This window comes from Odocoileus virginianus, chromosome 21, assembly GCF_023699985.2.
Source record: "Odocoileus virginianus isolate 20LAN1187 ecotype Illinois chromosome 21, Ovbor_1.2, whole genome shotgun sequence".
NCBI classification, from domain to species: Eukaryota; Metazoa; Chordata; class Mammalia; order Artiodactyla; family Cervidae; genus Odocoileus; species Odocoileus virginianus.
The window spans coordinates 47,746,401-47,772,445 of record NC_069694.1 but is presented as its reverse complement, the minus strand read 5'-3'; the positions used below and the strand labels follow the sequence as shown (position 1 = coordinate 47,772,445).

At 40.1% G+C, this 26,045-nt stretch overlaps 1 long non-coding RNA gene and 1 other non-coding gene across 4 annotated transcripts in view; one reads left to right on the top strand and one right to left on the bottom strand.

Moving 5' to 3' along the window:
• Positions 1-26,045, top strand: part of LOC110133759 (uncharacterized) — a 259,888-nt gene that overhangs the window by 188,677 nt on the left and 45,166 nt on the right. The gene's annotated exons all lie outside the window — the stretch shown is intronic.
• TRNAF-AAA (transfer RNA phenylalanine (anticodon AAA)) lies at positions 23,948-24,019 on the bottom strand. Its single transcript has one exon. It is a non-coding gene; the product is annotated as a tRNA-Phe (tRNA).

The following is a 26,045-nucleotide window of genomic DNA, read 5'->3' as shown; positions in this document are numbered from 1 at the left end:
TTCCTAAATCGAATCCTTTTGAAGATCCTTTGACCTCTAGCTAACTTTGGGTTCTTCAGAGGGCCCCTGAAACATCCCAAAGAGAGATATTAAACTGTGTTTATTTGGTTGGTTAAATTACATGGAAAAGATTATCAAATGAGTAATAAAGCCGCTCCTGTTGTAATGTATGGTAAAATTACTAATACAGATATCCTAGAAATTATATGACATTCTTAACATTCTGATATGTCCTGGTATTCTAATGGAAAACCTGATGATTTCACGAAAGTTAACAAAAGGACTGAATGAACCAGTGAATATGCTTATAACTTTTATAGTTTCTATCTGAAAAATTACAGGTTTGAAACTTATGTTTCTTGGAAATAGGGAAAACCTTCCTCTCAAACTAATTATGACAATACTTTGGTAAAATTTTATGTTATAAACAAAACAATTATATTTCTCTCTATCTGACTCCTCCAGAAATTGGAAATTCTTAGGTTTCCAATAAGTTTATCAAATGAGTTAGGAAGGTTATCTCACTAACAGGTACAAAAATCAAAAGGAATTTTTGATACCTTAAAAAGGGAAGAATTCACCTAGATTTGTTAAGTAAAATCTGTGATAAGCCTTTGGTGAGTTTCCCAGCCCTGTTTTATTTTAAAAGTTCAGTCTGAAACTCTATAAATGTTTCAGCAAAATAAAAAGTCTATGATCAATTATGGTTATATAAATCATCAGACCAAAATTAGTGGGAACAGACCTATTTTGCAAACAAACTAGCCTTAATTTGGTTATATTTGATAAAAATGAGGGTAATTTTAGGGAGAAAAAGACACTTCAATAAATGTTGAATCCCAGTTTGTTAATGGAGGTTAGCATCTAGTAAGACTCATTTCTTGGACAGTTCTTTGCTGTTATGTGATATTAATGTTAAATATAATTGAATTCTTAAAGAATACCCTAAGTTTGTTTCTGAAGCTTATCTCAGTAATCTATCTTTGGATGAAGATCAGATGCCTCATGACCTGCAACCAGAACTGGAAAAAGACATAATTTAAGGGACTGTCTCCAATCTGGATGGAAGGACTTTTTTATTAGGTACTCTTAACTAGCTCATGCACAATGAAACTGAAGGGAAATTGACTCTTAGATTAATTCCCACCTCCAAAGGCCCCTACACTAGACTGGTCTATAGAGAAGACAGCTGACCTGATCTCACCTTAAAATGATGCTCAAACAGAGGAGAAACTACACTACACCAGGATGAGAAGATGACGGCATCAGAGGTAGAAAGCTTGCCCAAGATGCTGGACCTGATTCATATGATCATTTATAATGTTTTCTTGACTTCTTAGACCTTTGCATATAAATCAAATACTTTTCTATCATAGGCCATATCCTATGCTCATTTTAGAAATCAATCCAGTCGTTGGGTTTGTGGCCAATTACCTGTGTCTAGTTCTGGGTTACCTTGGTAAATTTCTCTACTGCAAGGCTCTAACTGGTTGGCCCTGAGAAAATTTACTTAAAAAAAATTATAGTCATATTCAGGTCACTATTGATATTACTAGATGGGATCCCCTCACCTGGCCAATTAATAATGCCTGCTCTGACTCTGGCCATAAATTTGAGCTTTCTTCTATTACTTAAGCTCAATCAGAGCAACAAGCAAAGTTTCAGCAAAGGAGGAAAAAAATCTCCCACAATTATAGGATGGATTTGTATAGATAACATCAGGCTATGGTAATTTAGGTTTAAAGTCTCCTCTGTGTTGGAAACAATTAAATCATACTAAGGATAATCAGTCTAGTAACACTAGAAAACTGGGCTATGTGCTTTATAGACAGTGCCAATATATAATTTCCCTGGAAGATAAAGATTTGTACAGAGTAGACTAAGTCAAACGACCTGGGATATACTGAGCTACATCTAATGGAAGCTCTTGACTCAAGTCTTACCTGTGACTTTACTAATACTGCTGGCTATGTTACCTGTATTTCACCTGTTCTACAAAATTGTTGTTTCCTACACTGCCAAATGTGTGACTGAGGCCTCTGATAAAATAATATATAGTTCCACATGAGACTGATGATGGTAACAGTGTAACTCTAGATATGGGAAGAGGCTACAGGAGGGAATGTTTTCCTGGACCAAGAAGCTAGTAAGACAGGTGGTCCAGAGAATTTTGGATACTGTTTTATGACCTAGTCCAGTAACAGCACATTGAGTGGCCTGTCAACAAAGTCTTTGCCAAACCTGAGAATGGACATTCTCAGCACCATGGGATAAAATGGTCATGAAATGCCCCCCTCAGAATATGGTCAAGTTTATGAGCAAAAAGGGGCTCTGCCAATTGAAAACTGACACTTGCCATCTACATCTACAAAGATTAAATCATGGTCACTGCAACTGCTGACCTTCAGCTCCCCTGAAAGGAGTTCAGGGTGAAAATCAGAAATGAGGCACTCTGTGCTCTGGGAAAAACTGGCAGAGCAGGCCTTCAGATAGTTAGATCTTTTCAGGAGAAGATTTTATGAGTCCCAATTCTTGCATCTTCTCATACCTAGAGAAACACTGATGTCATTAATGGTGACATCTGCTTTGGCTATTAAGGAAAAGTTTACAATTAAAAGTCAAAATAGAGTAGCTATGGTTCAGACATCCTGGGAAATAACTAGGAGATGCTATGTGTGTAATTTCAGATCAGACCTTGTATTGCAAAATTTGAGTTTTCTGAGTCGTGTCAGGCTTGGATGCTGCCATTCTCAAAACAATGTCTGCTGGAAGCTAATAACTACAACCTTACTTTTTATAAAATTAGGCAACTGGCTACCTGGCTACAAGTCTCCCCGAAGTGCCAGGTCCAGACAAGATTTCAGGCCTATTCTTCTAAAAAGAAATCAGATTTATTTTGTCTATTAAAATTCTGGTTATCACTCCTCCAACTACTTCTAACTGGGTCTGTTCCACCAAAATGGCAGACCAAGGGATTGAGATTTTGATCATACAAGACTGAGATCTAGAACTTGGAACTCAGGAATACTTCCAATTCAGTGTCTATTCTCCACGCTGAGGCAGTCCTATGCCCCATTTTGACAGGAAGTTATCACAATCATAGTTGCCTAGTTCCCTAAATTAAAACTGAGCAGGACTCTGTTGGGCTCTGGAGTTCAGATCTGCTGTGTGTTCTCCATTTCTTGTCTGTAGGATATAGGCTTCATTCAGCCTCCTTGACCTTCCCTGAGGTCCAAAGGGTGGGTTCAAATAATTGCTAATCAGGGAAGGGAGGGGATACAGAAACAGGAGGAACAATCAAAGGTTGATACAGCCTCCAGACAGGGTCCTGGTTCCTACTCAAAGAAATAGGCATAGCAATGTCTTTGAGTTCTTCTACAGAACTGCAGCCCCCACCCAGGTGGAGGATGGTAACTTCAGACTGAACGCAAGATTCCTGGAGCACAGTTCTGTTGCTTCACCACCAACCAATTAAAAAAAAAAAAAAGTCACAAATCCTGCAGCCCTCACCCCAAATGTTGCCTCCTGTTTCTGGGGACCAGTGATGACCATCCTGTTAAGTCTCCTGTTTGGCCCCTGTCTATTTCATCTCTGAGAAGAGCCAACAGTTTCCAACTAAATTGCTCTTATTACAAGGGTGAATGCTGGTTTCAGACAAAAATATATTGACTTAGATCAGGTAGAGAGGGACTTCTACTCTGCTAGGCAGGCCTACACCCATGCACAGCAGGAAGAAGTTACAGACGAAAGAGACCTCCGCCCCAATTCCCAAGAACTATCTTGAGTATGAAGTCTCTCAGGGGGGAGTTGTTAGGGGAAGCACACTGACTGAAACCGCCCACCCTGGCCAGGTACCATAGGAACCATCGGCATAAGTTGACAGGAGGTCCCGGTAAGGAACCCGAAACTAATAAGCCTCAACCAACCAGAAGAGTTCAGGAAAGGTCAAAAGGAGACACCACATATCCAACCACCTCCCAGAATCCTTCTCTCTGGCATCCATCTTGGCTGAACAAGGCTTGCACCACCAGGAAGGACTCTGAGTCAGATTGATTGGATAAAGACAACCTGGAAACTAATCCCATCACCATTATACCAGAGACTGCAAGCCACGTGGCAGAGCAGTTCTCCTGGGTTCCCTTACCCTTCTGCTCTCCACCCGGGTGCCCTTTCCCAATTAAATCTCTTGCTTTGTCAGCACATGTGTCTCCTCAGACAATTCCTTCCCGAGTATTAGACAAGAGCCCAGTTTCAGGCCCTGGAAGGGGTCCCCCTTCCTGAGGTTACAGCTCTGTAAGAGGGAGTTTGCTGCACTGGGGATCTGACACTTTCATTCTTTTTAGATGGCCTTATTGAAACCAACATAAGGCAAATACTTAGCATATACAAACACAAACAAAATGCTTTCTTTTTAAGCTTAAAAATTCAATATCAGTCATTGCAGTCATCTGAAAACAGGTAATCTCTCATACTTAAGATCATTGCCTCTTAATATTCAGTTTCCATCCATACAGAATTTGAAACTTCACCTCCAAATAATAAGTAGATGCTTTGCCCTTATCTGTCTCTCTCCTGTTATTCTTGTAACACCTTTATATACACTCTCACTTCAACCTGACAGAAAAACTGACTCCTTCCCACATATCATAGAGTTTACTGCCTCCATGACATTTAAGTGTGTTTGCTCTGGGATGCCGTTTCATTCTCCTTCACAGCCTCTCTTACATCATCATCTTGTCCTCTTGTCCTCCAAAACTGGTCAGGTGTCAGCCCTCAGGGAAACCCTCCTTTGCTATAAGTCAGCTCTAGACCCTATCCTCTGCTACTAAATCACTACCTACACGGCAAGAAACAGGTCATTCTACTCAACGTCTTTGACCTATTTGGATTTCACCATGATTAAACAGATGAAACTTTAACGATAGGAGCTATTTCTTTTTCTCTTTGGTATAGATTCTAGCACAGTGTCTGTCACGGAGTGGTGCTGAATAAAAGCTTAGAAGCAACAGAAAGAAGAATGAATGAATGCGGGATCTTGTGCAATTTACCTTTCTGGTATCAGTCTTTGCAGGTACCCACAATAGCATACTCATATGCCCTACATCATGCCCACCCCCTTCTCATTTCTTACCGTTTGCAGACTTACACTGACAAAGTGAGACAGACAGAGAACCCATTATAGATAGAACACCTTCTCATTGTCAGCAACCTACTGGGGGAAAATGAAGTACTTCTTTTTAAGTTGTATATTTGACATAGAAAATGAAAGGGTTGAGAATAGGAAGATTCATATATGAGTCCATCTAGAGTGAGATGGTGGTAGGTATGCCCTATTCTGTTCTGTTAACAGAATCCCCCCTTTGCTTCTTCTGGGAAACAGGCTTCCCTGCTCCCAGGACACAACTTAAATGGGTGCTGCTGTGTCCTCATAGTCAAGGAGCAGACACCAGATGGAAGCTAACTTAAATATAATCCTTCTCTGCCATTTAAAAACTCAAGACTAAAAACAAACAAAACCTCTGAAGCCTAGAGAAGTTATGTGTAAGCCCCTCCCTAGTAAGCAGAAATCAAGAAGTGTGAGGTTCAGGAGTTGTTGGCTCCCATTTGAACTTCAAAGTTGAAGGACTGATCTACATACATCAGAAGAGAATCCCAGTGGGAGATGAAGGGCTGTTAGTGATCCAAGTCCTAAGTCTCAGTCCCAGGCCAACCCCCTTTCTCAGATAGTGACATGCTCTCGAATCTTTCCAATAATGCTTCTGTTGCCTTAAACTTATTTAGGTTAGTTCTCTGTCACTTGTAACCCAAAGGGTTCTGACTAATTCAAAATAGCAATATCTAAGACCTTGGAATTCAGAGAAGTTGGCAATACCTAGCCAAGGATTTGTGGCTTCTAAGTGCTTCATGAGAGACATCCTAAAATATTGGTAAATAACACAATCCATTCTTTGTCTCCCTAAATCAGTAATATGACTGACATATTCATATTTTTATGTCTGATTTTTATGCACTGGGGGGTGAAGTTGGGAAAACCCTGTCTGGGAGTCAGGTCCCTTAGATTCAGTTGTGGTCCAGCCATTAATTTGTCGGGCAGTCTATTAGTCCTGCCAGCATTTGGCCATGCATGTTTTTAAAGTGAGCTCTAACAAGTTTTCATTGGGCAGAATTTTGAAAATATTTGGCATCATGCTAATAACTTTAGAATACTTTAATAAGAAAAAGATGAATGTTCCAATAGAAAACAAGCAATTCCAAAATTATATAGTTAATAAACCTTTAGATAGTCTCAACCACATTTATCACCAAGAACAGGCAAATTAAGACAACTGAGGTATGATTTTCTACCTATCCCATTGCCAAAAGCTTAGAAGATACATAATATTTCATATTACCAAGGGCATATGGGATTAAGAACTCTCTTAGCTTGGTCACACAAGCATTTTGGAGGCAATCTGAAAATATGTAGCAACATTTTATTGTGCATTCCCTTCAATCCAGCAATCCCACTGTGAGCTATTTATTCTAGGAAAATAAATAAATGTGCAAACATGTTTGTCCAAGTTACAGGTAAAGAGCAAGAGGTGACCATTGGGTTTAGACACAGAGAGGTCATTGGCTAACTTGATTTGAGTTGCTCAGTGAAATGGTAGGACCACAATACTAATTGGAGCATGGATTCAGTGGTAAAGAACCCGCGTGCCAATGCAGGAGACATAAGAGACATAGGTTCAATCCCTGGGTCAGGAAGATCCCCTGGAGGAGGGCATGGCAACCCACTCCAGGATTCTTGCCTGGAGAATCCCATGGACAGAGGAGCCTGTCAGGCTATAGTCCATGGGGTCGCAGAGAGCAGACACGACTGAAGTGACTGAACACACACAGTAGCGAATGGATGGTGAGGAATTGGAGAGATAAAGTAATGCCAACATGTTTGAGAAGCTGTGCTGTTAAAGGAAAAGGAATCAAATCTGGAGGGGAATTTAGAGTCAAGAAAGGGGTTTTTTTCTTTGTAGATGGTGGAAGATAATAACATCATCTTAGTAGGCTAATAGAAATTACCTAAGTGAGAGGGAAGATGATAATACAGGAGAAGAGAGGAGCAATTACTGGAGAGATGAGAAGATGAGGACTGAACTTGGAGACGCACAGCTTCTGCAGCAGCACCGGCAGTTCATTCAAAGTGAGAGGAGACGAAGCCACGCTCATGGGTGGAGGATAGGGAGGTTGGTGTATGCTGGGATGGGAACATGTTCTGATTGTCTGGTTATTTCGAGTGAAATCAGAAACATGTTAGCAGCTAAAATTGAGAATGGGGAGCAAATATTAGAAGAATGAAGAAGAATAAAAAGAGGAGACGGAATTGTCTAGGAAAGTGGAAGAGGGAATACATAAGTAAATGTGATCAGGTCATTCAGAAGTTTCCTTCTTGTTTTGCAATAAGTAAATTTATTTTTATAAGCTTATCTCTGAAAACTGCTTTAGCTGAACTCTATGGATACATAATGCCCCTATTATTAACTTCTAACTTTTGTGAATTTCTCTAATTCATGTTTTTTAAAGTGTATTTTCAAACATTGTTTTGTTAGATTGTTTTGGTTTTAGATGTTTTTCTGTTATTAATTTTAACATTATTTCATCATGCCAGTGAAAGTTATTTATACAATTTCTGCTTTTGGAATTTTGTTGACATTTCCTTTGCAGCCCAATACAGTGTCAAGGTTTAAAATGTTCTATGTATAGCTGAAAAACTGTGTAATAGCCTGCTAAGTCAAGATCGTTAACCCTAGCATTCAAAATTTTAACCATTTCTTATTTTTTTTAGTCTACTCAGTCTATCGTTTCTGAGAGAAGTGTGTGTGTATGCTTGTGATTTGTTCAATTATCCTTGTATGTCCATCAGCTTTTGCTCTATTTCAATACTGTGCATTTAGAGGCATAAAATCTCATAACTATTATTATAGTTTGGGAATGATTCATTATTATGAAATATTTTTTAATTTTAATGCTGTTAACTTTGATTCTAATTGGTGTGATGTGAATGTGTTTCTGTACTTGTTTTTACTATTACATTCACCTGACATATATTTTGCCAGTCCTTTATTTTCTACTTTTCAAAGTTTTTCATCGTAAACTCTTTAATGTGGGAGTATATCTTAATATTACTGATTATTGATAGTTTTTGGACTTTTATAACCACTATATATTTTTCTCTGCTATTCTTTATTATTATATTTTCTCTTTACATTTTTGTTAGATAGATTAGGCTGCATTTATTTTTATTTTTTAAAATACAGACATGTGGTATCTGTTCTTCTAGTGGTTAGCCTCACTTATAAAAGATTTTAATTTGATTTTTGTCAAAATAATACTTTCATATAGATTTTAAAAGTAGATGGTGCTAGACATTTCATGGAGAAAGTCCGAAGTTCTCCATAATTTTTCTTCACTGGTTTTACCACATGTCCTGAGGAGGTGAGAGGGGCAGACTGAGCTTCCAGATAGATGGTCTCTGGGGCAGGCCATCAAGGTCCTTGGTTTCTCTCTGTGTGGCTCTGACCACGAATTCATCTGCTCTATTCCTGGGCAGGCGCCTCTCATGGTCACTGCTTGGCACAGCACACAGCTGCTCCTTCTCTGGCGTCACAGTCCTCCCCTGACCATTTCCCCAGAGGTCCCTCCTACTCTTCATATTCTTCTTCTAAAGCCACTCCCATCTTTGGCAGCAGTCCTCTATTGCAAGTCCTCCCCATCTATTTTCCATCTTTTAGGGACTTCTCACTTTCTAGTCCACAGGAAATAGCAAGCATCCTATCTTATTTTCCAGCACTGTTAGAAACATTGTCCATCACTGGGATGAATGGGAGGCAAGAACATGGGCTGAGTCTACCATAATGAGCTAAATTCCAAGTTTTCTTTTGATCATTGTGAAAATTTTACATGGTCCCATTTAGGGTTGGGGGTTGGGTGTGGAATTCTAACTTACTTAATAGGATCTAATGAGGAGAGGAGACAAATTGGACCCCAAGGCTCCAAAATCTAGGAAATGTGTATGAGGATATGGTCAGTTCAGTTTCTGACAGTTCAGTGTCTGCCATTCCAAGTCCCTCCCTCTCGGCTTACTCATGACCCTCGTCCCACATCTCCTGTCCTTTCCAGTTGTCATTCCTGGCATGACTTGAAGTAGCAGACATGTCAGTGACAACTGCCCCAAAGTACAAGATTTGATGAATAAATCAATAAACAAGTCAATGAATTTAGGAGATATCACTTAACAAAATCCAAAGGATCATTGTCTTTGATCTGAAGAGAATGTGGTTTTTACTTTGAATTGAGGATTGTGCTTGAAAGACTCTTGGTGTAGTAGAAGAAAGGACATGGTCTCTGGGAAAGGTCAGAATGGGTTTGTGTCCTGGTACTGCTCTCACAAGCTAGTTTACTTTGGGTCAGTTACCTAACTAACCTCTTTGACTCTCAATTTCTTAACCTGTAAAACTGGAATAAGAATGTCTTCTCTGAAATAGGTACCATACCTACTCCATACACTCTAGCCCAAGCCACCATAACCTCTCACTGGAATATTGGAAAAATTCTTTAATGGTCTCCCTGCAGGAAAGGTCAGCCTTCCTTGCTGCTCCTCATCCAGTCTGTGTCCAGCCCAGCAGGCCCACAGATCAAGCCATTTTCCGTGACTCTGAGCAATTCTTCCATCTCACTAGAAGTAAAAGCCCAAATCCTTACTGTTACGCTTCTACCAGATCTGGTCCTTCATTACCTCTCTGACCTCTTGTCCTGTTATTCTCCCTTTAATCTCGCACATCAGCCCCACAGACTTCCTTGCTGTCCCTCAAACATACCAGGCAGCTTCTACCTTGGGGACCTCGGCACTGGCTCTGTCAGGAAGTATTTAACCGGAGGCTTCCTGTACGCTGTTTTGGATCTGTCAGGAGTCCTTTGGTCCTTATTAATTCCTGAATATTCAAGAATTAAGAGGAGAGGCACACCTGCGGAATCCAGGCATTTCCTTTGTTAGTTTCTCATTATGGTGATAAGTACCCTCTTCTCTCTTTAATAGGGATCACCTTGTGTTTTGTAAGTCTGGAATTTTAATCTTTAAATTTTAATCTTTATCTTTGCTGAGAATAACTACCTTGTAAGACAATATATATGCCCACACCATGCTGATTAAAACACCTTTGCTCCATGAGAGCTTGGGTCCCCGTGTCTGTCTTTCTTTCTTTCTTTCTTTCTTTCTCTCTCTCTCTCTCTCTCTCTCTCTATTTCTGATTCCCTGGAGCGCGAAAGCCAGCTGCATAACCCAGGGAATATTAGCCTCTTTCCTTCTTTCACTCTCTCCTTAACTCTGGACCACCAGGATCCGGTCTATTAAAGGACCAACTTGGCTCCACTTCTGCCTGCAGTGTGCTTCTCCAGATATGCACGTGGCTTTCTTTATTCAAACATCACTGTCTTAGTCAGGCTTCTCTTTGACACTCTGTCAAAAATTTTAGTCCTTTCCTTAGTCCTTCTTCAGCATTGGGTTTTTTTTTTTTCCCTCTTAACAGTTATCACTAACTAACATTACACATTTTACTTGTTTATATTTGCTATTGTCTCTTTCTGCAACTAGAATGGGAGTTCCATATGGACACAGATTTTTTTTTTTTTAACTCTAATTGCTATTATCCTAGTACTTGGAATTGTTTCTAATTCATAGCAGATATTCAGTACATATTAGTTAGAGGTGTTTGTAATTCAAAATGGTATAGAGTAGTGGTTAAGAATGAAGCTTCAGAAACTAGACTCCAGAGATTTCAATCTAGTTTTACAAGGCATATAACCTTGGGTGAGTTACTTAACCTCCCTGGACCTCAGTTTTATCATCTTTAATGTGGAACACAGGTACTGGTACCTATGTGAAGAGTTGTTGGGAAGATTAAATAATACATGTATAAGTGTTCAGAACAATGAATGACACATAATAAGTCATCAATAAGAGACAGCTATTGTGAGTGACACATCTCACACACTGTAGGTGTTTAGTTTAATGGTAGTTACAATCATCACTAAACTCAATCTGTAAGAGTGTGGGGGCCTTGGAGAATAAGCAAGTTGAAGAAATGCAGTTATCTGGTTAGAACTGAAAACAGCCAAGCTTATGAGCTAACAGAGGAACTGTAACTAAACTCTCTCTAATTTAACTATACATGTGCAGTTTATGCTAATAATAACTAACTCCAAACAGCTGATTAATCACAATATGATTGAAGGACAAATGGCAACAATAGAACAGAGTCCAGGCTGTGGTCACCAGGTTTGTGAATTTAGAAGACTCACTTCGTCTCTTAGGGAGCATAGTTAGTTCGTTCAGTCGCTCAGTCGTGTCCAGCTCTTTGCGACCGCATGAATCGCAGCACGCCAGGCCTCCCTGTCCATCACCAACTCCCGGAGTTTACTCAAACTCATGTCCTTCGAGTCGGTGATGCCAACCAGTCATCTCATCCTCTGTCGTCCCCTTCTCCTGCCCCCAATCCCTCCCAGCATCAGGGTCTTTTCCAATGAGTCAACTCTTCGCATAAGGTGGCCAAAGTATTGGAGTTTCAGCTTCAGCATCAGTCCTTCCAATGAATACCCAGGACTGATCTCCTTCAGGATGGACTGGTTGGATCTCCTTGCAGTCCAAGGGACTCTCAAGAGTCTTCTCCAACACCACAATTCAAAAGCATCAAGTCTTCAGCACTCAGCTTTCTTCATAGTCCAACTCTCACATCCATACATGACCACTGGAGAAACCATACCCTTGACTAGACGGACCTTTGTTGGCAAAGTAATGTCTCTGCTTTTTAATATGCTATCTAGGTTGGTCATAACTTTCCTTCCAAGGAGTAAGCATTAAAATGTCAGGATGGCCGAGTGGTCTAAGGCACCAGACTCAAGTTCCTACTTCCAAGGAGTAAGCATCTTTTAATTTCATGGCTGCAATCACTATCTGCAGTGATTTTGGAGCCCAAAAAAATAAAGTCTGACACTGCTTCCACTGTTTCCTCATCTATTTCCCATGAAGTGATGGGACCAGATGCCATGATCTTAGTTTTCTGAATGTTGGGCTTTAAGCCAACTTTTTCACTCTCCTCTTTCACTTTCATCAAGAGGCTTTTTAGTTCCTCTTCACTTTCTGCCATAAGGATGGTGTCATCTGAGTATCTGAGGTTATTGATATTTCTCCCAGCAATCTTGATTCCAGCTTGTGCTTCTTCCAGCCCAGCGTTTCTCATGGTGTACTCTGCATATATTAGGGAGCATAGAGTATAGTTAACCAGAGAGGAGCATAGCAGCCTTCTGTTTGGGAGTCCCCTGAACAGTCCCGTCACAGTTGAATGAGGAGGCAGGCATGGGATATTATTAACTGTCCTATAAACAAAGGTCGACAAAAGCAAAGTTGTTCTATATCAGCAAATTCCACTGCAGACATATCATCCAGCAACTGGAGGCTGATTCCTGGAAGCAAAGGATCTACTGGACACAAGATTCCTAAACAGTGAGATGAAGGCAATGCCTCCCCTTTACACAGCCACTTTCCCTTTTGATGTTGACTTTGTGGATTTTGGAGGGCTAGTGTAGATAATTACTGTTGATAAATTCCATACGCCACTAGATAATCTAAAGGAACTCTGAACCTTTTCAGTATTCTCTGATCATACTTGTAAAATGGTAGTAGAATAATGAAAAATTCATTAAATGAGTTTATTTTCCCAATAATCAACTTTACTGACCTATTCTTGATTGACTGAGTTGGCTATTAATGTGATGTTATGAAGACAGGATCTATACAACACATGGAGTTATGAAGGAGAAAAGAAAAAGCCATGACCAACATATTACATGAGTGCGAAATGTCACTCACTCAGTGCCCTGACTCACTCCTCAGGGCTCCCCTGCCTTGCCCAGAGAGCCTTTGGGATCAGTCTTGTCCTGGACTGGAAGTAAACTCCAGTTCAACACTCAGCATCAGTGGATGTTGTTCCCTCACATCTGGTAACCTACTCCTTGTCTTCTTCCCTAGAGGCAGAGTTCCTACTTGGATGACAGCTCTTGCCTGTCCTTCACTGAGATGACAGGTTCACTCTCAACCCCCAAAGGGGACTGTCCTCTCTGGGAATCTCTCAATTCAGAGATTCGTAGGTGCTCTGAGCCTATGTTCTAGCCATCCATGGGACACTGCATTCCTCTCTACCAAGCTTCACTGATGCTGACAATTTGCCTCAACATCCACCCTGAACATCCACCTCTCTTTCTAGCTGGAGTTCTTTCTACAACCAGCCAGCCTTTCCCTCTAGTTCCACTCCACTGGGTTGGTCTAGGTCTGGGTCTGGCATCTTCCCCTTGGCTTGATCATTCAGCAGAAATTTTCATATGCATTCCTTCATTGTGTATGCAAGACTCTGTAAATCAGGTGTCAAAATTCTTATTTTAGAGTTCAGGAAATTGAGGCTCAGAAAGGTTAAGTGTCTTGCCCATCTGAAGCCAAGAACTAACTAAAGACCAGATCTTATATCCATACAATAAAATATTATTCATCCATAAAAAGGCATGAAGTGCTGATACATGCACTTGGATATATGTATGTGGATGAACCTGGAAAGCATTATGCTAAGTGAAAGAAGCTAGATGTAAAATGTCACATGTTGCGTGATTACACTTGTATGAAATACCAGAATAAGTAAACCCATGGAGACAGAACACAGAATGCTGCCTGCCCGGAAGTTTGCTGAAAATGTTTTGGAACTATATAGAAGTGGTGGTTGTACAACACAGTGAATGCACTAAATGCCACAGAATTGTGCATTTTAAATGGTTATTTATTTTTATGTTATGTGAATTTCACCTCAATTTTTTTCAAAAGCCGTGTCTTTTGATTTTCAGAGATTGAGCTTCTTTCACTGAACTACTTGTTTGTCAAGTCTAAAAATAGGGGGAAAAGGATATGCCTATGACATTTTCAAATTAGATATAGAAAAGTAATATTATTTTAATGTGTGAATCACCAAGAAAAATTTTCAATTTAAATATCATTATAAAAGGAAAACGGATACATGAAGAAGTTCAAACATTATAGGTAGAGGAGTACAGCTAATGATACAAACTTGTAACTGCCCAGCCACTGCATTCGACCCCTAGCAATAAGCATTATTAACAGTTGTCTATGTAAACTTCCAGAAGCTTTTTTGAGCATATGCATAACCACACATTCCTGCCTTTTCTCTATTTTAAAAAATTAACAATAGGTCTTAAAGAACTTTTATAAGAGAAAAATCTATCTGGCTTATGAATTCTAACAATTGTATAATACTGCATTTTATAGACCTAGCATAAATTTGTTTACCTTCCCCCTCATTCTAATGGGAATCTCTGGTGACTCAGTGGTAAAGAATCTGCCTGCAGTGCAGGAGATTGCCTGCAATTCAGGAGACTTCGGTTTGATCCCTAGGTTGGTAAGATCCCTGGGATAAGGAAATGGCAACTCACTCCAGTATTCTTGCTTGGGAAATCTCATGGACAGAGGAGCCTGGCAGGCTATGGTCCATGGAGTCACAAAGAGTTGGACATGACTTAGTGACTAAACCACCATCTCATCCTAATATTATTAGTACTTTTCTTCTTCAAGGAGTCCTCTATTCTCATGTGTCATATTTAAAAGCCATCTGTAGGTCTAAGCAATAAACAGTTTTGCTTTTTTATTGAAAATAATAAAAGTTTTCAAAATTTAGCGTGAATAAGAATCACATAGGGAGCTGAGTAAAATTGAGAATGCCTCATCCCTAGAGACTCAGGTTTGGTATGTCTGGAGTGAGTCCAACAACTTCCATTTTTAATAAGCACCCCAGGTTATTCTAATGCAAGTGGTTCCTAACCACACCTTGAGTAATATTGAAACAAAATAAGGATCCCATTTCATTCCCACAAATCACTGTTGAGCTTTTGTATGTTGTAAAATCCATGTGGTTGGAGTGCAAACACTAATAAAATGAGACTCTTGTCTCTGTGCCACTGCGTTGCTGGTGCCTTGCTTCTGCTGGGGTACCTGCTATTACAGTGACCCCGGAGGTGTAAGTAGCAACAATGGAAAAGGCAAGTAAAGCAGTCACTGCCACAACATGAGGAATATAGTGTGGAGGTAGATAGGAGATGCTGGCGCTGAGGAAGGGAAGATTTACTTTGGGCAGAAATCAGGGGAGACTTCATGGAGGACGGTGAGCAGATCAGTGGTGAATTAACAAGGGTTTTCCAAAGAAATGAAACTTTGAGTAGTGTAAATCAAAGCCATTAGACAGAAGGAACATCATTTGAATAGTCACGCAAGTGAGAGAAAACAGAGTGATGGAAGAGTCTACTGAAGAAGAAAAGAAAAAGAATTGTCACATCATTGAGTGTGCCATGTTAAGTAGCTGATCTTTATCTGTGGGTTATGGAAACCATGAACTATTTCGAGCAGAAAAGTAACTGAGTCCAACTTGCATTTTAAAGGTAATTATGGTTATAGTGTTAAAGATGGACTCAGGGGATCCTAAAGTAAGAGGCAGGGAGATTCACTTAGAGGTTATCACAAAATCATGTGACGATAATAAAAGAGATGTGTAAAAGTACTAGAATAAAATGTAAAATGATCTTCTTATGAGTTTTCAATAGGGAAAATGCTTTTTAAGTATGGTATAAAACTCAGAGGTCAGGAGACAAAAGAATGGTAAGCTGGACAACATAAAAATACAGAGTTCTGGACAGTGACATCATCATCATGGCAGAATGAGATGTAGTCTTTATCCCTCCTAGCCAATCTATAACCGACAAAATGTCAGTAACCCAACACCTTGGGTAAAGGTGCCTTTACCCAACACCCCAGGATGCTGGAGTATCCCAAACATTTGTACATCTAAAGATGGGTGGACTGGGACACACAAAGGAGGTGGGTCCAGGAAAGCAGCAGAGGTGGTGCCCAAGGTCCTGGCTCCCCCAAACCACCCCCTCCCCACCACCACCACTGTAGCAGCTGAGCCCACAGCCCAGAGAACCCAGTACATTTGGGGAGGCAGTGAGCACGAGCCCAGCCTCCCCACTGCAGGGGCATCCATGGCCACAGGGAGCTAGGCTACAGCAGCAGCAGGACCTGTGATCCTGGTTCCCCCAGCCACAGACGCCTTTGTGACTCAGCCACCCAGCACCTGTGAACCCAACAACTCCAGTCATAGCAGGGGTGCCTGTGATCCCGTTTTTCACGCTCCCCCCCGCCCCCATGGTGGCAGTGCCCAGGATCCAGGCAAAGAGGGCACTGGGCGACCCTGCCAGCAGAGACATCAGAGGGTGCAAAGTCCTGTTCTCACATGCAGCCAAAGGCAGCCCAAGTAAGAGAAACCAGAAAGCTGTGCTATAGCTCCACCTGCTGAAAAACAAATGAAAGATCTCCAATTACTAATCTGTTGGATAGAATCAAGTAAAAAAAAAAAAAAAGCTTTACTTATAACTTTTACTACTTCAAAGATGCCAACAGAGAAACAACTCAGGTACCATGAAAAACCACAGTAACACTGTATCACAGAAAGAAAATAACAATTCTCTGGAAGCCAAACTTAAAGTCACAGCAATAGCAATCTGATGGAGAATTCAAAATAGCGTCTATTTATGAAGAAACTCAGTGACCCATAAGAAAACTCAGAAAGTAGTTCAGTGAGCTTAAGAGTAAAATTAACGACAGAAGAAATCTCTTTGATATCTTACCAAAAAGATAAAAAAAAAAAAAAAAGAACCAAATTCTGGAGCTGAAGAACTGAATAATGCATTAGAAAGCATTGGAAATAGAGCAGACCATATAGAAGAGGGCACTAGAGAGCTCAAAGACGGGGTCGGGGGGCGGGGCGGGGAATTAAGAAATTCTAAGAGGGCTATCCAACCCTTTTAGGAAGGGTAACATTAGGGTAATGTGTATCCCAGAAGGAGAAGAGAGGGAGGAGGGAGCAGAGAATTTATTTAAAGAAATAATAGCTGAGAACTTCCCAAACCTGGGGAGGAAATTGGCTATCCAATTCCATGAAGCTAGGAGAACACATGATTATTTCAATGCAAAAAGACCTTCTCCAGGAAACATTATATTAAAACTGTCAAAAGTTGATGACCAAAAAATTTAAAGGCAGTCAAGAGAAAAGGCTTACAAAAGAGCCCCCCTTAGCTCTTTAGCTCTGATAACATCAGCATATTTCTCAGCAGCAACTCTACAGACCAGAGGAGAGTTGAACAACATAATCACAATATTGAAAGATAAAAGCTGTCAGCTAAAAATACTCTGTCCAGCAAAGTTATCCTTCAGATGTGAAAGAGAAATAAAGACTTCTGAAAACAATGGAAACAGTGACAAACTTTATTTTGGGGGGCTCCAAAATCACTGCAGATGGTGACTGCAGCCATGAAATTAAAAGATGCTTGCTCCTTGGAAGAAAAGCTATGACCAATCTAGACAGCATATTAAATAGCAGAGACCTTACTTTGCCAACAAAGATCCATCTAGTCAAAGCTATGGTTTTCCCAGTAGTCATGTATGGATGTGAGAATTGGACTATAAAGAAAGCCGAGCACCGAAGCATTGATGCTTTGGAACTGTGGTGTTGGAGAAGACTTTTGAGAGTCCCTTGGACTGCAAGGAGATACAACCTTAAGTCTACCCTAATATAAAGTCTACCCTATCAGTCCTGAATATTCATTGGAATATTGGACTGATGCTCAAATACTTTGGCCACCTGATGTGAAGAACTGACTCATTGGGAAAGACCCTGATGCTGGGAAAGATTGAAGATGGGAGGAGAAGGGGATGACAGAGGATGAGATGGTTGGATGGCATCACCGACATGAGCTTGAGTAAGCTCCGGGAGTTGGTGATGGACAGGGAGGCCTGGTGTGCTGCAGTCCATGGGGTTGCCAAGTCAGACATGACTGAGCAACTGAACTGAACTGAAATGAAAACAAATAAAGGCTGAAGGAGTTCATCACCATCAGACCTGCTTTACAGGAAATGGTGAAAGGAGTTCTTCTATTTGAAACAAAAAGGCAAAACCACACAAAACTGTAAGGTGATAGAATCATAAAAATGCAAGTCTATATAAAAATAAGTTATTAAACAATTGTAAAGGTTAAAGGGGAAAAAGCAGTAAAAATAGCTATAGCTACTTCAGCTTTGTAACACATTCACAACATGAAATGGGGAAATTTGACACAATAAAAACAAAAGGGGGAAAGAAAACGGACAGAACCAGTACAGGTGAATAGAGATAAGAGGCTATCCTTAGAACAAGGGCTGTTTTATCTATGAGATATTCTATACAAACCTTATGGAAACCACAAAATATAAATCTAGAGCAGAGACATGAAACAAACACAAAGAAAACTGTCATAGAAAACTACCAAACTAAAATGGCAGACAGAAACAAATGGAAAACGAAATTATGGAGCTATAGAGCAAACAGCAAACAAAAAGTAAAACAATAGTCCTCATGTACCAATAATCAGTCTAAATGTAAATGCATTGAATTCATCAATCAAAAGACACAGAGTGCTGGATAGATTAAAACACAAAAACTTTACATGGCTTTCAGAAGACTCATCTCAGCTCTAAAGACAAACAGATCAAAATTTGTATGGAACCACAAGAGACCTCAAATAGCCACAGCAATGCCAGGTGGTGGGGGAAGCTGGACATATCACACTCCCTGAATTAAACTTAAACTAAAAAGCATAAAAGTAATCAAAATAGCATAGTATTGGTAGAAAAACACTAATTCAAAAAGATATATGCGACCCTATGTTCATTGTAACATTATTTACAACAGCAAATATGTATGGAAACAACTGAGTGCCCATGGACAGATGAATGGATGAAGATGATGAATCCATAGAACCAAGAAAAGACTGGGGATAGGCATCTTGAAGCATTTGCCCATGGGGAAAAAAATCTCTAAGCTCTTAGTTGACAATAAATGCAAAAGTTTAAAGCTGAAAAACAATACTTTCAGTATGATCCCTTTCATCCCTTCATATTGTTTTTAAGTAACTTCACAAAATCCAAACAGGTTTATAATGTGATATGATTACAAAACCAAACAAAAGCATCTGTTGGGGATTCAGACTGCCATAAAAGAAATATGTGACCCTGTTTAATGGAAATAAAGATTCCTCACGTAGCAAATACAGGACAAGCTTTATTTACTGTTCTTATTCAGTCACTCTGTCGTGTCTGACTGTTTGTGACCCCATGGACTGCAGCATGCCAGGTTTCCCTGTCCTTCTCCATCTCCCGGAGCTTGCTCAAACTCATGTCCATTGAGTCAGTGATGCCATCCGACCATCTTGTGCTCTGTTGTCCCTTTCACTTCCTGCCCTCAATCTTTCCCAGCATCAGGGTCTTTTCTAATGAGCTGATTCTGCATCAGGTAGCCAAAGTATTGGAGCTTCAGCATCAGTCCTTCCAATGAATATTCAGGATTGACTTCCTTTAGGATTGACTGACTTGAACTCTTTGCAGTCCAAGGGACTGTCAAGAGTCTTCTCCAACAACACAGTTCGAAAGCCACAATTCTTCAGCGCTCAACCTTCTTTATGTTCCAAATCTCACATCCATGCATGACTACTAGAAAAACCATAGCTCTGACAATACATTTTTGTTGGTAAAGGAATGTCTCTGCTTTTTAATACACTGTCTAGCTTTGGTATAGCTTTTCTTCCAAGGAGCAAACATCTTTTAATTTCATTGCTGCAGTCACCATCTGCAGTGATTTTGGAGCCCACAAAAACAGTCTGTCACTGTTTCCACTGTTTCCCCATCTATTTGCCATGAAGTGATGGGACTGGATGCCATGGTCTTTGTTTTTTGAATGTTGAGTTTTAAACCAGCTTTTTCACTCTCCTCTTTCACCTTCATCAAGAGGCTATTTAGTTCCTCTTTGCTTTCTGCCACAGGGTGGTATCATCTGTATATCTGAGGTTATTGATATTTCCCCCAGCAATCTTGATTCTGGCTTGTGCTTTATCCAACCCAGCATTTCACATGATGTACTCTGCATGGAAGTTAAATAAGCAGAGTGACAATATACAGTTTTGACATACTCCTTTCCCAATTTTGAATGAGTCCATTGCTCCATGTCTGGTTCTAACTGTCACTTCTTGAACTGCACACAGGTTTCTCAGGAGGCAGGTAAGGTGGTTTGGTATTCCCATCTCTTGAAGAATTTTCCACAGTTTGTTTGGATCCACACAGTCAAAGGCTTTAGCATAGTTGATGAAGCAGAAGTAGATGTTTTCTTATAATTCTTTTGCTTTTTCTATGATCCAACAGATGTTGGCAATTTGATCTCTGGTTCTCTGCCTTTTCGAAATCCAACTTGAATATCTGGAAGTTCTCAGTTCACATACTGTTGGCTAGCTTGGAGAATTTTGAACATTACTTTGCTAGCATGTGAGAAGAGTGCAATTGTGTGGTAGTTTGAACATTCTTTGGCATTGCCTTTCTTTGGGATTGGATGAAAACTGGCCTTTTCCAGTCCTGTGTTCACTGCTGAGTTTTTCAAATTTGCTGGCATATTGAGTGCAGCACTTTTATAGCAGCACCTTTTAGGATTTGAAATAACTCAACTGGAATTCCATCACCTCCTCTAGCTTTGTTCATATTGATGCTTCCTAAGGCCCACTTGACTTCACACTCCAGGATGTCTGGCTCTAAGTGAGTGATCACACCATCGTGATTATCTGGGTCATGAAAATCTTTTTCTTATAGTTCTTCTGTGTATTCTTGCCACTTCTTCTTAATATCTTCTGTTTCTGTTAGGTCCATACCATTTCTGTCCTTTATTGCGCCCATCTTTGCATGACATGTTCCCTTGTCATCTCTAATTTTCTTGAAGAGATGTCTAGTCTTTCCCATTCTGTTGTTTTCCTCTATTTCTTGCATTGATCACATAGAAAGCCTTTCTTTTCTCTCCTTGTTTTTCTTTGGAACTCTGCATTCAGATGGATATATCTTTCCTTTCTCCCTTGTCTCTCACTTCTCTTCTTTTCTCAGCTATTTGTTTGTTTTGCTTTGTTTTGTTTTTAATTTTTTAAATTTTTTAAATTTTTTTCCCAATTATTTTTATTAGTTGGAGGCTAATTACTTTACAATATTGTAGTGGTTTTTGCCATACATTGACATGAATCAGTCATGGATTTACATGCATTCCCCATCCTGAACCCCCCTCCCAACCTCCCTCCCCATCCCATCCCTCTGGGTCATTCCAATGCACCAGCCCCGAGCACTTGTCTCATCCATCCAACCTGGACTGGCGACCTGTTTCACACTTGATAATATACATGTTTCAATGCTGTTTTCTCAGATCATCCCACCCTTGCCTTCTCCCATAGAGTCTAAAAGTCTGTTCTATACATCTGTTTCTCTTTTTCTGTCTTGCATATAGGATTATCATTACCATCTTTCTAAATTCCATATATATGCATTAGTATACTGTATTGGTGTTTATCTTTCTGGCTTACTTCACTCTGTATAATAGGCTCCAGTTTTATCCATCTCATTAGAACTGATTCAAATGTATTCTTTTTAATGGCTGAGTAATATTGCATTGTGTATATGTACCACAGCTTTCTTATCCATTCATCTGCTAATGGGCATCTAGGTTGCTTCCATGTCCTGGCTATTATAAACAGTGCTGCAATGAACATTAATATACAAGCAACTCCTGCAGCTCAATTCCAGAAAAATAAATGACCCAATCAAAAATGGGCCAAAGATCTAAACAGACATTTCTCCAAAGAAGACATACAGATGGCTAACAAACACATGAAAAGATGCTCAACATCACTCATTATCAGAGAAATGCAAATCAAAACCTCAATGAGGTACCATTACACGCCAGTCAGAATGACTGCTACCCAAAAGTCTACAAGCAATAAATGCTGGGGAGGGTATGGAGAAAAGGGAACCCTCTTACACTGTTGGTGGGAATGCAAACTAGCACAGCCACTATGGAGAACAGTGTGGATATTCCTTAAAAAACTGGAAATAGAACTGCCATATGACCCAGCAATCCCACTCCTTGGCATGCACACTGAGGAAACCAGATCTGAAAGAGACACGTGTACCCCAATGTTCAGCAAGGATATGAAAGTTTTCTCAGCTATTTGTAAGGCCTTCTCAGACAACCATTTTGCCTTTTTGCATTTCTTCTTCTTGGGGATGGTTTTGATCACTGCCTCCTGTACAATTTTATGAGCCTCCATCCATAGTTCTTAAGGCACTCTGTCTATCAGATCTAATCCCTTGAATCTATTTGTCACTTCCACTATATAACCATAAAGGATTTGATTTAGGTCATACCTGAATGGTCTAGTGGTTTTCCCCACTTTCTTCAATTTAAGTCTGAATTTGGCAATAAAGCACTCATGATCTGAGCCATAGTCAGCTCCTGACTTGTTTTTGCTGACTGTATAGAGCTTCTCCATCTTAAGCTGAAAGAATACTATCAATCTGATTTTGGTATTGACCATCTGGTGATGTCCATGTGTAGAGTCTTCTCTTGTGTTGTTGGAAGAGGGTGTTTGGTATGACCAGTGAGTTCTCTTGGCAAAACTGTTAGCCTTTGCCTTGCTTCATTTTGTACTCCAAGGCTAAACTTGCCTGTTACTCCAGATAGCTCTTGACTTCCTATTTTTACATTCCTGTCCCTATGATGAAAATAATATCTTTTTTTGGTGTTACCTCTAGAAGGTCATAACCTCTAGAAGGCATGTAGTCTTCTTAGACCTGTACAACTTCAGCTTCTTAAGCATTAGTGGTTGGGGCATAGACTTGAATTACCATGATATTGAATGGTTTGCCTTGGAAACAAACAGGGATCATTCTGTCATTTTTAAGATTGCACAAACTACTGCATTTTAGACTCTTTTGTTGACTATGAGGGCTACTCCATTTCTTCTAAGGTATTCTTGCCCACAGTAGTAGATATAATGGTCATCTGAATTAAATTCACCCATTCTGGTCCATTTTAGTTCACTTATCCTAAAATGTCGATGTTCACTCTTGGCATCTCCTGTTTGACCACTTCCAATTTACCTTGATTCATGGACCTAACATTCCAGGTTCTTATGCAATATTGTTCGTTATAGCATCAGACTTTACTTTCTCCAAAAGACACATCCACAATAGAGTGCTGTTCCACTTTGGCTCAGCCACTTTATTCCTTCTAGAGCTATTTCTCCACTCTTCTCCAGTAGCATATTGGGTACCTGTCAAACTGGGGAGTTTATCTTTCATGTCATATCTTTTTGCCTTTTCATATTTAAATTTCAATCCTTCCTATTGAATATTTAAGGTCAAATACTTTAACATCTCTGATGTTTTATTTTCCTATCAGTAAAATAAAGCAGCAATAATCCATTCTTAGAGCTTTGGAGGATTCAAGAGATAATGTGTAAAGCAGTGGAGCATAGGGCCTGGTACAAAAATCTGTCCTTAATTAATGTCAGTTCTCTTTCTCTTTCCCCTCCTCTTTCCTAGCCCCCTCTCCTTCCTTTCACACTATATTTTTCAAGATTTCTTTTTTAATATGGACCATTTTTTAAATTCCTTTCTGAATTTGTTACACTATTGCTTCTGTTTTATGTTTTGGTTTTTGGCCTTGAGGCATGAACCCACACCCCGTGCCTTGGAAGGTGATGTTTTAACCGATGGACACCAGGGAAGTCCCTCCTTTCACATTAGACCACTCTCTCATGTATTGGCCTGGTAAGTGAAGTGAAGTGAAGTCTCTCAGTTGTGTCTGACTCTTTGCGACCCCATAGACTGTAGCCTACCAGGCTCCTCCGTCCATGGGATTTTCCAGGCAAGAGTACTGGAGTGGATTGCCATTTCATTCTTCAGAGGATCTTCCCAACCCAGGGATCGAACCTGGGTCTCCTGCATTTTAGGCAGACACTTTACCATCTGAGCCACAAGAGAAGACTTGTAACATGCTAGGAACAGTATTGACCTGGTAAGGGGATACTTAATCATCAAGAGAGATAATGGAAGAGTTCTTAGAAGAGTTAAAGCTATGAAATCTAAAATAGCTTGAGCCAGCCCCAGCAGAACTTGAGAATAATAGGTGGGATAGAAAGAGTTGGAGTTCCAAGTAGAAAGAAGAGAAGGGGGCCCAAGAGAAGCAGTGCTGGGCAGGCAGACTCAGTAGCTAAGGTCAGCTGTAGGAAGTTGCAGAAGATATTCACGTGTGCAGCATGTTTCAGAAATGTCTCCTTGACTAGTAGGAGGAGGCCAACAGGCAGATTGATGAGTGTCTACTCAGAGCCAGGGTAAGAGCAATGGCCAAGGAGGAACCAAAGAAATCAAAATCCCAGTTGGATCCAAGCAGGTCAGAGGACCGGGAGCTACAGCCAGATACCAGTTAGAGCAAGTCCTCTGACCAAAGCCTGAGGAACTGATGAGATTTTTCATAAGCTTTGTTTACCAGCTGCAGAGCTGTTCTGGGGAGCCAGGAAAACTCAAAGGGAAACAGATAAGAACCAGGGGGAAGATAAATGCCTCCTATGAGTTTCTTAGCCACAGAGAGCCAGAAATTGATTTTTCAAATATTTCTTTACAGATAAAATCAAAACTGCTTAGGGACAGGAGGGAAGAAGTTTAGCAATTCCTTGCTTCTAGGAGCAAAGGTCAATCTTATGAAATGACTTACTTAAACTATGGTTCTCCAGAGAAGTAGAACCAATAGGATATGTCGAGATATATAACAGGAGCTTTTTTATAGGAACTGTCTCACTCAATTATGGAGATACATCCTGCAATTTGCCATTTGCAAGCTGGAGAACAAGGAAAGCTGATAGTGTAATTCCAGCTGAGTCCAAGGAGAATCAGCAGAACAGAGGATACAAGCCCCAGGCTGAGTCCAAATGTCCCAAAATGGAATGGCGCAGATGATGGTATAAATCTGGGTGCAAGTCCAAAGACCTAAGAACGAGGAACCCCAGTGTTCAAGGGCAAGAGAAGATGAATTTCCCAGGTCAAGCATAGAGCAAATTTTCTCCTTCCTCTACCTTTTTGTTCTATTCAGGTCCTCCAGCAATCAGTCCTAAAAAGAAAACAAACAGTTTTCTTTTGAAATGGTTGAAATGGGTTGAAATGGGTCTAGTTGAAAATGGGTCCAAGACTTTATCAGACACTGCACCAAAGAAAATATACAGATGGCAAATAAAAATGTGAAAAGATCCTCCATATCATGTGTCATCAGGGAAATGCAAATTAAAGCCACTACTCACCTACTAGAATGGCCGAAATCTAGATCACTGACAACACCAAATGCTGGCAAGCATGTGAACCACATGCTCTTATTCAGTGCTGGTGGGTGTGTAAAATGGTACATGTACTCTGGGAGATGGTGATTTCTTACAAAACTAACATACTCTTACCATATGATCCAGCAATCACGATCCTTGGTATTTACTTACTCAAAGGAGTTGAAAATGTATGTCCACACAAAAACCTACACACAGACATTTATAGAAAGTTTTTTTGTAATTGCCAAAACTTAGAACCAGCCAAGAAGGCCTTCAGTAGATGAATGGTAAATAAGCAGTGGTACATCCAGACAATGGACTATTACAGCACTAAAAAGAAATGAGCTACAAAGCCATGAAAAGACATGGAAGAACCTAAAATGTCTATACTAAGTGAAAAAAGCCAATCTGAAAAGGCTAATACTATATGATATGATTCTAGCTATGTGGGAGTCTGGAAAAGGCAAAATTCTTGCTTAAAAAAAGAAAAGAGAGGGAGGCCCAGAATGGAGTCACTAATGCTAAGCCCCACATTACCAAACCGAGACTTAACTTACAGTTTCAACTCTCCTAAAAATGGAATCTTAAATCAGTTGCTCAGGAATTGCTGATGGGCCCTAGTTAGGTAATCTGCCTGATAAACGCCTACCATCCTCTAAAGGACAGTAACCTTGCAATAACCAAGCTGCTTTTTTGCC